This window comes from Melopsittacus undulatus, chromosome 10 (assembly GCF_012275295.1).
Source record: "Melopsittacus undulatus isolate bMelUnd1 chromosome 10, bMelUnd1.mat.Z, whole genome shotgun sequence".
Lineage (NCBI taxonomy): Eukaryota > Metazoa > Chordata > Aves > Psittaciformes > Psittaculidae > Melopsittacus > Melopsittacus undulatus.
Window position 1 is genome coordinate 11980673 of NC_047536.1, and position 13199 is coordinate 11993871.

The 13199-nt window shown below is 42.1% G+C and overlaps 1 protein-coding gene across 1 annotated transcript in view; it reads left to right on the forward strand.

Annotated features, from left to right (window-relative positions):
* The first annotated feature begins 214 nt into the window (after positions 1-214).
* The window catches only part of JAKMIP2 (janus kinase and microtubule interacting protein 2), a 47770-nt gene continuing 34785 nt past the window's right edge, over positions 215-13199 (forward strand). The window contains exon 1 of the mRNA XM_034067077.1: positions 215-318. The gene's annotated coding sequence lies outside the window, so the exon portion shown is untranslated. The remainder of the gene's footprint in view (positions 319-13199) is intronic.

A 13199-nucleotide genomic window follows, 5' to 3' on the forward strand; every position in this document is an offset into this window, starting at 1 on the left:
CCCTCCGCCGCACGGGCACTGCGGCCGCAGCGAGCCCGGCTCGTCCTGCGGCTCCCCTCACCGCCGCCATCGGCCGCGGCGTTGCCATGGCGGCTGGGAGCGCGGCTCTGCGGCGGCGGGGCGGGGCCTGCCGCAGACCCCGGCCCGGCAGCGCAGGCCTCAGCCGCGGGGAGGCGGCGGGGCGGGCGCCCGCCGTCAGCGTCGGCGCGCAGGAGGCCGGCGGAGCCGGTGCTGGGCGCTGGAGCCGTGGGGCGGCGGGAAGATGGATGCGCTGTGCTCGTCCCTCGCCGCTCGGCATCCTCCCCTGGCCGCGGCACGGTGAGCGGCGGCAGCCGGGGGGGTCGCCCGGTCCCTGCGGTCGGCGGAACAATGACTTCGGCCTGCTGCGGGGGACCGGGGATGGGGCTCGGGCGGTGGCGCGGGGCTTGGGATCGGTGTGGGAGAGGGAGGATGCAGGTGAGGTGGAGATGGAGGTGATGGAAGGGAGGAGACACAGACTGGAGCCGGTGATGGGGATGATGGTGGGGATGGAGAGGTGTGGCAGGCAGCCTGCGTGCCTCAGCCTCCCACCGGTCGCGCACCATTGTGCCCGGCTGGCCATTGTCTTGCCTCCCCGTGCGGGGACAGGTGCACTGTCCGGTACGAGGGGGGGTTTGCGGGGCCAAACGTGCTGTGCACAGTGCCCGCAGCCGGGGAGGTCGGGCTGGGCCCGGTGCGGTTGGGGGGGGGGGGGGGCAGAGCCGCTCCAGGGGCGTGCCCCCGGTTTATTTTTACCCGCGGTGCATCTCCGCCTGTCCCTTTATGCGCGCAGCCTCGCGCAGTGGTTCCTGCCGAGCATGTACTTGTGGAAACGCGCTGCGTGCCAGGCCCCTGTGGCTGTGTGCGTGCAGACATCCCCTCTTGCAAATGCAGACCCTGCAAGATGCATCTCTTTGTACGTGCAGCACATGCCTCTCCTCACAGCCATAACTGCTGAGATGCTGCTCAGGCAGCTGTGCAGTTCGAATTTCTGGATTGCTATCCCTCGGCTTCATTATGGCCACTTAGGGCAGATCTTGATCCTGTGTTTGAGCTGTCGTATGGTGCTGAATGCTCATTTGTAATCTGTGTCTAGTTTTTGCTGTGAATGCAAATATGTAAAAGATGCTGAGTATATCTTGTAGGCTGGAAACATAAAGAAGTGTGTCTTTTAAAAGCTTAATTTGGACTCTTGTAAGGAAAAAATGAACGAGATGCATTTTTTTAAAACATTTGCATTCTGATGCTGCCCTATGCATCGCTGTAAGGTGACACATTGGAGTCCCATTCCCAGATTTGCTGGGTCAGATTCTGCACTGGTGTGGATACCATGCCTGATCTAGCAGCCTGGGTGGCCTATCAGGAGAATGTTTTGTCTCTTTTCAGGCAATAATGTCAGGTTTATTGCTTCTACTGTGACTCAGGTTTTGTTTCTATTGATCTGGCCTGCTGCTCTACATACGAATTTCAAATCTAGGCCTACTGTGCTGTAAAAGCTAGCTTTGCTGGCACTTGACCAGGTTCAGACTGGTGCTTGAGTGAGGTGAATATCTAGCGATGCTAAGAGGTTATCTGGGAATAGTTATGATATTGGTTTCTTCAGCCTGGAGAAGACTGAGGTAACCCTATCACAGTCTATACCTTCTCAAGGGGGGGCAGCAGAGGGAGAGGTGCTGATCTCTTCTCCCTGATGACCAGCAACAGGACACAAGGGAATGGAATGAAGCTGTGTCCGGGGAAGTTCAGGCTGGACATTAGGAAAAGGTTCTTCACTAAGAAAGCTGACAGTCCCTGGAGCAGGCTCCAGGTCATGGCACCAAGCCTGTCGGAGTTCAGGAGCATCTGGATGATGTTCTTAGTCATACAGCTTACTGTTAGGTAGTCCTGCAAGTACTAGGGAGTTGGACTTGATTATCCTTATGGGTCCCTTCCAACTTGAGATAGTTCTCTGATTATAATCAAGTTAATGGGGTTGCAGCCAGCTCTACCCTAGCTTCCAGTGTGAGCAAAATCCCAAGGAGGAGCCTCAGGGAGGAAAGACTGGAAAGTTTCTGTTGTGATTTCCATAGGAGAAGGTGGCTGCCAGGAGCTGGTGCTGTGATTGCCCTTATGGCCTTGGCCTTGTCTCAGAATTGTGGCCATGTGGTGGGCTGCTGGGATTCTCTGGCTGTCAGCAGAGCTCTTAGCTGGAAGGACCAGGCTGCCAGTGACAGATGTTGCAACCTTTCTGACCTGCAGATCTTGGACTGACTGTTCTGCTGGTGCTTTAAGGTAGAGAAACACAGCCCTCATCTTGGAGATGAACTCGAACAGGGTATTTCCAGAGTCCACCCCAAGCTTAATTTCAGGCTCTGTAGTACCGTAAATGCTGATGCGTTGCCTCAGCATCCCTTGTAATAACCTCATCCCTGTCACCTATCAGTGCTTCTGATAATTCCCTGGCTTCTAGAGGCTCTTCCCAGCTAAATAATCTTCTGAATAAGAACCTCTGTATCCTACTTTTTAGGAATTGAACATAAGGTACAGCTAAAACATGGTTGTGTGTTAAGGAGGTGATTGGCTGTTGTAATGTGTAAATGTATGCAGGGTTCTGACAGATATTTTAGTATCAAGACCTTAATGTAGCTGTAAAGGTGCTACATAATTTCTCTGTCATTACGAAGGATAAATGACCTCAAGGTATTCAAGTCAGGAAAATGCTGTGAAACATAACTGTCAAAATGATGCCCAGAATAATTTTAAATTTTGATTTATATTAGTTCATTTAACAGGCAGTTGATGTTGTATTTTATGATTTATAAAAATAGTCCTCCAACTGAAAAAAAGGCAGGGTGATAGATTCTATCTATCACCAGGGTCGTATAACTTGGATGTACCTCAAGCAGTTGAAATCCGAGTAGTTTGTTAATTCTAACTTCTTTTTGTCTCTTCTTTTTAACCAAATTTTGGGAGACTGTTGAGGCTTGTAACTTGGCTTTCACTACTGAGTTATGGTCATTTTTCATTGTGGTCATTATTTGAGCTTTCTATTTGCTTTGTGAAGTTGTGAGGCAGCGAAATTGTCCTTAGCAGATACCTCAATTTTGGATCACTTTCTAGAGTCAGTCATTCTTTGTATCTTTTGGGTTTCATCAGATTTCTCTTTAAGCATTGTGCATGGCAATGGAATATCTGGATTACAAGACTGCAGAGCAAAGGTTTTTGTTTTAAAAACCAATTATTTTACTCAAGTTACAATGGCATGTTTGCATTATGTGTTTCTAAATCAATAGCTTGCTCTAATTCCCAGCAGGTAACCTCTTCAGAGCTCCTATGTAAACCTGTATCACTTGAAGATCTGGTCTTTGCCAGATTACAAGAAATTTATCTTCCCATCCTGAGAGGTGGACTCTATAGTAACCATCTGCATCTGTGCAAAGCATCTGTGCAATTCTCTGTGTCATCAGCTCTCAATATCCTGAATCCAAGAGGGGAAAAAAATTGTAATTTAAGTAGTACTTCTAGTTTTTGTCTTTAAGGCCTATTTGAATTTCTCCTTTGAAATACAAGGACTAGAAATCTTTGTGCCAGGAGGTGGGGCTCTAAATAGAAAATTCAACAGCATGTTGGAAGGGTCATGAAAAAGCTCTATGGCCTAGCCACACTGAACACTGTCAAGTTAAATGTGCACAAATACAGCTTCTTTGTAAAGGAAAGAAAACCAGTCTGGATTGCAGTGTGCAATTTGATTCTAAAACATCTGATGAACTTTAAAGGAAAAATAATGATGTGAGCACTTTCAGGAATGCAGTCTTTCCATTCATCTTACTAAAAACTGTGGTGCTGTAGGATTTGCTTGCCATGCATTTGGATCACTGGTGGGTAGCTGAGAAACTGTCACACGTGCTGGAAACTTTAGGACCCGTGTTTTATTTGGAAGACAACATTTGGAGATCACAGCAAGTTCTTGATGTTCAGCAGTCTGAATCAGTGGCTGTCAGGAGAGAAGCAAAGTGAACTGATCTGTGTGACTGTCCACACAGCATAGTTAAATAAGAAAGAAACAAATGAGCACAGCAAACATTTTAGTACACAGCTGCATAGTAAAGAGTTTATTAAACACCAACAAACAAGGAGTACAAATGAAGACTGGAGGGACCACAATTCCATTTCTAATCTTGAATGAAATGTAACTCTGGTGAATAGTAAAGCAAACTGATGTACCTGAGAAAGAAAATAGTTTAGATAGAAGAGCTGCTATGGTATGCCAGGTGTTCTTTTAAGTTAATGATAAAGCAAAATATAACATAATCTCAGATTATTTTATCAAAAATAACAAAACTAATTGTTTGAATTAATTGATAATGAAATTAATTTTAATTAATTGATAATAATTATTTGATAATTGATAAATAATAATGCTCCATCCCTGGCAGTGTTCAAGGCCAGGTTGGATGAAGCCTTGGGTGATATGGTTTAGTGTGAGGTGTCCCTGCTCATGGCAGGGGAATTGGAACTAGATGATCTTAAGGTCCTTTCCAACCCTAACTATTCTATTCTATGATTCTATGATAATGGCTGATGCCAAAGGCATGTTGTCTGCCATTGTCAATTTATGCATTCTTCCCATCTCAAGTAAGGAAGAGGCAACATCTCACAGTTACTGTTTAACACCTATGCTCCATTTGTCAAGCTATTTGTTGATTTTTGTTAAAATTGTTTATTGTAATATTTGTTTAAGTGTTTAGGGGAAAGACTTTGTTAAACCTTGCATTGCATGGACTGTAAACAAAAGGTCTAAGTAACATGGAAATTAAAACTGAGAAGAAAAAGAAACAACAGCTGTTGAAAGCTGCATTGAGGTCCCAGGTGGTTTTGGGTAATCAATAATGAGCAAGCAAATAAAGTTGGAAGAAAGAAAATGGGGAGAAAGTGCTTCTGGGTTGTTTGGTTTTGTATGTGTGCACTAGTTTGCTAAAATTCACTAAGTTGGGGATTTTTAAATGGATACAGAATATTTATGTCTATGGTGTATGCAGAATTGTTGGAACTTTTAATGCTACAGGTAATAGAAATTAAAATGACTACTGATCTGTTTTGTGTGTATTTGGGGTAGGCTTGATTTACAAATATTTTAGTGATTAATTTAAAAAAGATTTAAGATTGTATTAATATATAATATACACTTACCTTTCCATGAACATGAATGTGACTTTTGTTCTTGAGGGTCTGTAATTTGTAGATAAGTCCTTGGGCTTTTTTTATGCTGTCTTGATTTGTACTTAGTTTTCAAGGTTCTGCAAGCTGCTCTAATCTGCCTCTGTGCAGTGGTGAGGAACAAAATGAGATGCAGTCATTTTTGGAGAATCAGCTAGGAGAATTTGCTTTAATTTAATACAACCCTTAGTAATATCCCCTTCTCATCTCCTTGCTCTGATGGGAAATTATAATCAATCTCAGATGAACAAATGGGGACTGGTGCACTTGATGAACATTGAGTAATTTATGGCTGAAAGAACAATTGTGCTGATTACTATTTGGTAGGAAAAGGTTGCATTAATAAATTTGGAAGTGCTTTTTAAGAGTGAACCTGTAAGTTTAGAGTGTGTCCAGTAAGTGTTCCAGAGGCACAGCTGATAGCTAATCAACATCTGTGCATATTCAGTGGTGAGTATTCCTGACCTAGTGGTATTCAGCCCATGTTTGCCAGGATCTGTGTTAACAGATCCCTTTTGAATTGTGTCATGTATTTCTTTGTGGGTCACAGCATGACCTACATGTTGCCACTTTCTTGGAATGTGCAGTCAGTGTTAGTGATCTGCATGGTAGCCTATGTGAGGTGAACTCAATGAAGATGTAAGCATTGTCCTGGGAAACTGATTTGAAATTATATACTATATCTGAAAGCCTGTGAAAGTCTCTCTGAAATTACCATAAAGTATTCTTCTGGTTTCCGATGCAGCCTTAATGCAGTCTGTGTGTTCAAGGCACTATCCTGGGTGTCTTGGAAGTGAAGCCTTTTAATTTTCTGGAATTTTGTCATGCCGTGTATGAAGCAGCATCTCAGCTGGGTTTAATGAGTGGTGTTTCATGCTTACACTTTTTCTGTCTGAGAATCCAACCCATCACCCGCTGATGTGGGAGGAGAATGCTGCTCTCCTAATCAATACTAGCTGATGCTTCCATTTTTAAAGCAGCACAGTTCAGCTAAAAATCATCCAGTGAATGTCAGGGCTGGTTTTTAAGTAGTAAACTGTAAGGATAAATTCTACATTTAACAGGAGTTTCATTTTATGCTTGATTATTTATTTGTTCTTCCCATGATGTAAGTAGAGCTGTTTAAGTCACCCTGTGTGGTGTTACATAGTATATTTTCATTGTATTTGTTTTGTTGAGAGGGCAGGGAATGACAGTTACTTGTCACTCAGCTGATCAATGTCACTGATGGAAAAGAAGATTTCTAATGTTATTTGATGTCCGTTTTCAGCTGAAAAGCTGATGTGAAGAGACAAACTGTAATTCATAGTGACTTAGTTTTTGCTGAACTTCCCTGGTGATGGCAACACTGAGATTCTTTTCCCATAAAATAGAAGGGCAAGAGGAATACAGGACAAGGGAAATCAGAGCAATAAGTACATGAGGTTCTGCAGGACATTGATAGTGGGATAAGAAAATACACGTTTTCAAGTGATATTGAGCTGCAAGCTAAGAAACTTGCTTAGCTTGCAAGAAGGTGGTGATCTGGTTGGAAGGCGTCCAGAAAAGAAAGCTCTTCACTGTAGAGATCTGCATTGTTAGAAGTTAACATGGGAGGGCAGAAAGCAGATTTTTCTTACTCTGGCATCAGTATCTACCTTCATTGGCTATAGCAGGAGCTGAGCAAAAAATTGCAGGAACTGTCACAAATTGACCCTCTTATGGCAAATAGAGAAATTACTTAAATATCTGTCAATCTTTAGTAGTAAACATGAAATATCCTTCTCTGATACCATAAGACAATAGAAAGAAAGGAAAGAAAAGGTTTCCAGCAGAAAGGTCAGGGAATGAGCTTTCCCTCTCTGCTTGTTTTCTTGTTTATATGCATTGCAATTAAAGATGGTTCTGCTGGCTTGTTGAAATCAAAATCAAAGAAAAGAGAGCCTGATACTATAAACTCTGGGAACTGCAATGTTTCTCTTTCAGGTTGTACGTGTTGTCTCTGGCAATGGTTGAGGGTGACCGTACTTGCATAAAATGCACTTACAAAAACATGTTTTTAGTAAACCAAGAGCAGGCCTCGAATAATGCTCAAAAGTACAAAACCATTGAAATGTTGTCTTAGACCCCCAGTTTACAATGAGCTGAGCAGGTTGACAGAGTTCATCCTTTTCCTGACAATCCTGCCATTCTTAAATAGTGTGTCTAATCTGTGTCCATGTACATCTCGTGCTGAAAAATAGCACTTCTGGAAAATTTCAGTTTCCTTTCAGGATAGGGCAGGATTTCGTGTTTTTGCTGGTAGTGTTCTTGTGGGTGTGCATCACCTCATGGCAACGTCTAGGGAAATAACTGTATGAAAAAGAAACAGATGGTATTTTAGCCACAGAATACTAGAATATTGGTTTAACAAATCTCCTCAGCTTTGATGCAGATAACAATAATTCTTCTGTCCCCTTTTGATGGTTTCCATGGAACCGCCAGTAACTTGGATAGGGTTTTTTGCTTCATGTTTGAGAGCAAGGCCAATGGTAATTTTAGCGTGAGTGGCCTGGAAGCACCAGATTCATCCTGTATTCCTTGTGCAGAGCCCCCAGTCCAAGGGATATTGTGGATTCAGTTCTGAAGGTATTTTGATATTCCCAAAAAGTTTTGTGGTATTGATTAAAAATCTAACTGCAATGCTATGATTTTTGTGCAGTCAAAATCGGGTGTTCTTCGGTTTTGTTCTGAAAGCTGCTTATCACCATTTGGTGGAATAAAACACGTGTGAACTACTTGCATGTGAAATTTGCTCTGTTCTGACTGTGCGAAGAAATACAAAACAGAACTGTATAAAAGCTGCAAATATTTGCAGCAAGTCTGAGCTGAACTTTTGGGTTCACTTGGTGCTGAATTATGATGTTGTACCAAATATAAATCCTGTTTTAATCACAGTTTTCATTAATCCTGTGTGCTGTTATGTGACATAACACACACACATGGAATGTAATAATCAGGGCTTGAATTTTATTCTGAAACAATGCAAAGCTTAAGAGAAACCTGGTAAATAGAAGACAAAGCAAAGACTTATTTCTGGATATATTCAAATTCCAATGGCAAAATGAGACAGCTTTTGGAGAGACAGGGGATTGTATATGGCCAGAGTTCCCCTTGCAGCTAACAGAATTGTTGCAGTGATGGGAATTGGCTTATGCGGTGTCCTGGGTTCAGTTCTAGCAGTCATTTGCAGTCATTCGAGTTACTGGCTGGGCTTAAACCATGACATGTGGAAATGTTATTTCCTTAAAATATTGTTTAAGACCAGATCAGTGAACAAGCATGAATCCAGTCTAGCCACTGGGATAGGATTTCCAGCAGGTAAGCACTGCAACTACCCCTCTAGTTTTGAGGGAGTTTCACCATTTTGTGGGAGTAGGAAATGTTTTGGAATTGTTGCAGATCGTTGGCAGAGATTGTGAAGTAAGCAGAGGCCATGAGGATTTGCTGAGGAGGACAAACCTTCACAGTGGTGTTTGCATTTGTTTTCTTAATTTGCATTAAGAGCCTGTAAACCCAGGAGAAACTACTGAAGGCCACAGAGTTTTGTTTCACTAACGCTTACAGAAGTCGTCTTTTTTTCTGACATAGGGGTGGATATCAGTTTGTATCCCTGAACTGCCATCAGACTTCTCTAATTAACTGAAAGGTGTAACAGCTTGGCTTGGGATCTTGACTTGCCATGTTCTGGAGCTTTGTTTCTAGAGTCAGCACTGGGATCTAGAGGCAGAGTGCTTGGATCAGCATCTTGATTTAGAAAAGCCCCCCACTGAATCCCACTTCAGGTTATCCCTGGTGGAGAGTTGGGTCAGCAAAGTTCCCAATTAGCATGTTACTAATCACGGTCTTGGCTCTGGACCCTGAAGAAAGCAAGTTTAGTTTAGAACTTCTGCTTGTTCCCATTGCTAAATCCATTTTACAGTGGAACGAATGCCACTCTCTCCTTGAGCAGAGTCAAGCGTCTGGTAGCAAGGCTCTGGGAGGAGCGTATGCATGACTTGTGGTCCCTATCTGCTCCTGTCCTTGGAAAGCAGAAAATTAAAGTATAACTGCAAATTAAATATAACCCTTAGAGCGAGCTCAGCTGGGGTGAGACCTTTTGTATAAGCAAAAAAAAAAAAAATAAAAGCCCCTTTCTTTTAGTTGCAATTTCAGGTATAAGCAACTTAGAATCATAGAACAGTTAGGGTTGGAAAGGACCTTAAGATCATCCGGTTCCAACCCCCCTGCCATGGGCAGGGACACCTCACACTAAACCTTGTCATCCAAGTCTTCATCCAACCTGGCCTTGAACACTGCCAGGGATGGAGCATTCACAACCTCCCTGGGCAACCCATTCCAGTAACTCACCACCCTAACAGTAAAGAATTTCTTCCTTATATCCAATTTAAACTTCCCCTGTTTTAAGTTTCAACCCGTTACCCCTTGTCCTGTCACTACAGTCCCTAATGAAGAGTCCCTCCCCAGCATCCCTGTAGGCCCCCTTCAGACACTGGAAGCTGCTCTGAGGTCTCCATGCAGCCTTCTCTTCTCCAGGCTGAACAGCCCCAACTTTCTCAGCCTGTCTTCATATGGGAGGTGCTTCAGTCCCCTGATCATCCTAACCCAATAGTTCCATGTCCTTTTTATGTTGAGGACACCAGAACTGCACACAATACTGCAAGTGAGGTCTCACAAGAGCAGAGTAGAGGGGCAGGATCACCTCCTTCGACCTGCTGTCATGCTCCTTTTGATGCAGCCCAGAATAGGGTTGGCTTTCTGGGCTGTAAACGCACACTGCTGGCTCATGTTCATTTTCTCATTGACCAACACCCCCAAGTCCTTGTTCAGTGGTGATAAAATGACTTGTCCATGTGACAAATTCTTCCTTAGTAGATCATAGATGATTACACAAATGAGACAGTTCAAAGATTCCTGATAGTCCTTCCCTACTGGAGGTGCTGCATTATCCCCAGAAACTGTAGATTTTAGAGAATTCAGTCAGATAATAGAAAGTGGATTCATCTGCTCTGTTACAGGTAACCAGATGATTCATTGAAGCAGACAAAAGGTACGAGCTAGTGCTTGTACCAACACCAAGTATTCTTTACCTTATGGCAGGGACTTCTGAGAAAGGTGGATATTACTCTGAAATTCTTTCCAGAATTAGCATGCAATGATGATTTGATTGTGAAATGCAGGTTTGGTGATACTGCACATTAGAATCCAGCCTTAGAAGCTGCTTCCTTCTGCTTTCCTTATCTGTAAAGGAGGCAAGTGTTTCTTGCCCCTCTGTAGATGAGCTTGAGAACGGAAGGTGGGGAAGAGAGGCTGCTCTCTTGAGGCTGATCCCTTTATCTTTTTTTTCTTTATGCTGTAAAAGCTGTTCTGTTGATGCCAGATTTGGTAAATAAAACCTCACAAAACTCGCAGGTGTTGCGAACTGAAGCAACCATTTTGCTACATTTTTTAACGTTTAATTAGTGCTTGGTTTGGTGGAGCTGCGTGGTTTTGATATGGCTGTTTCATTTTAAGTGTGGCAATATATAAATCAAAATAACATTCTTGACAATGATACACCGATTTCACAAAAGCAGGGCAATTTCATGAGACAGTTTCAGTGTTTCCAAAAGAGAAATATTAAAGCTTTTCTTGTCTTTGCTGTTTAGGCAGGGAAATTCTTAGTTTTCAGGGGTTTCCATTTACTCAGATTTGACCTCTTTTCCTTCCTCCCCCATCTTGCAGGACTTTCTAATTTTTCCTTTTAATGCTGGGAAGGGAAGGGATTTAGAAATTACCCAGAGTGGATTTGTCTTGCAGTATTAATCATGATCTGGTCTAGAATTTCATGCCTTCAGACTCAATAGGGTCAATACAGTTTTAGGGACAGATGGCAGCCTTCTGGTTAATAGGGTTATAGTGTGAATTTATGGGGTTCTGAAAATCTTGATGTGTTGTGCAGATAACTGTATTTTCTTTACTGATGATGCTGGGTCCTTTGGGGGGACAAAGAAGTAAATAATGTTGACAAAGAAAATAGAGCGTAGTGCTGTTAGATTTGGAAACAAAATTATATGCCTAATGTTTCTTATTACTTTTAGCAATATGACAAAATATTATACTTTGCTGCGTGTCAGTAAATATTCTTATGGCAGTGGACTTCCATGTGGCTTTTTAATGCATAAATACATGCCTGTCCCTTTGTCAGCATTTTGTGCTTCTAATTCTAGCTTAATCTATGCTTTAGCATGACTTCTCTCTTTATTATATTCATGCTGCTATTTACCAGGTACAGCCTACACTGCCTGTTCAGGAAAGCTACACTTGAATTTAGAAGGGCAGCATTTATTTCATTTCTTTTGCTTTGAATCTAAAGATACTTCATAGATCTCTCAGCTCAGATACCTTCTCCCATCTGGAAAAAAGGAATTTCTATTTTGAGATGAGGCTGCTGAGTCTGCTCTTGATTTTCATGATAACCCAAGGTGTGGTAGGGCTCCTATGGCTGAATCTGATAGATTGCCGTTTAGAATTGCACATTATATTCATCATGCAGCACCTGTTAGTGAATATTTTCTGTTCTTCTCTCCAGCTTGCCCTGCACAGAGTTTTGTCAAGTTATTTTCATTTCAATCCCAATCTCGTGTGCTAAATACATCCATGATTACAGTGTGTGTCATCCTTCATTCAGGTCTGTGGTAAAAAAAGTTAAAGTGATAATGAAAAGAGCTCAAACATCTCTTCAAGAGGTTACTCAGCAGAGATGAGTTGGGTACTTGTGCTTTCAGTACACATCTAGAGCAGATGATACCTATACAGCAAAGGGGAGTGTTCAATTACATTTTATTTTAAATCTGATTTTATATTTAAACTTTAATTGGGCTAAATGATGCTTCTCTGGATCTCTGTTGGGAGAGGAAATTAAGATATGCTGTTACGAATAATCTGCATGCTAGTTAACACTGCTGAAGTGTTCTTAGTTAAACCAGAGATATGAATTTGCAGCCTTTTGCTGCCCACCCAGCACTGCAGCATTCTAGTACACATGTGGCATTGTTCAAAGAGCAAGAGAAAACATCAGTACATTAATTCATTTGTAAAGGGGAAAGGCAGAATGGCTGATTAAGATTCTAAGAGTAAATGGCATCTTGCTTCATTATTTTTTACTAAGTCCCCAGGCTCAGCTGTAAATACATTTTACAAATTCACTTACACTGGGAGATGTATTGGTCTCCTACGTGCTGCTCCTATAGCAGTTAATAGCAAAGTTCCCTTTAACACTGTACAGATGTACTGGTAAAGTACTTTTCAAGTGCAAGTGCTATTTTATATTTCGAGTAAGTTTGGTTTTTTTTTTCGACAAGTGGATAACTTCCATTGGAACTTGTTAGAGGAAAAGAACTGGTTTTTTAGTGGTCTTTGCAAAGCCATTTCACAAAACTGTTTCCCTGAGTTTTGCTATTTCAGATTCCTCTTGTATTTGGTGGCCCTCATGTTAGGCAGCTGTTGTGTAATTAGCAGAGTCTTTCTTCTTGGTATAAACATACAGCTATACACATATTGCTCTGTAAAGAGGCCTGCTGGGAGAGGCATTAATGATGGGCTAAGTGACCGTGATGACAGTTGTACAGATGCATGCTCTACAAAGTGGACAGTAGCAGTGGGGTTAGAAAAGGGGTAGTTTTTCTGTCTTTTGGAAAGTACTTTGTTTACTGTAATTGCAATAGGATTTTTGAAGTTGTCAGTTTGTTGGGCCAAAGACTACATTGTAATTTTTCCTGTCTTATCCCTATGCTGTGTAATAACTAACTGAAGAAGCCCTAATTCTGAGGGTTCATTAATGTGAACAGAAATATTGCTGAAACAGAAACTTTTGTCCTGAAATGTGGGTTTGAAATTCATAATTCTGTAGGTCATATCCTTCACCATACATTAAAAAGAGATTTGTTAGTGTGTTTTGTGTACTTTGCTTTATGATATTGATGGTA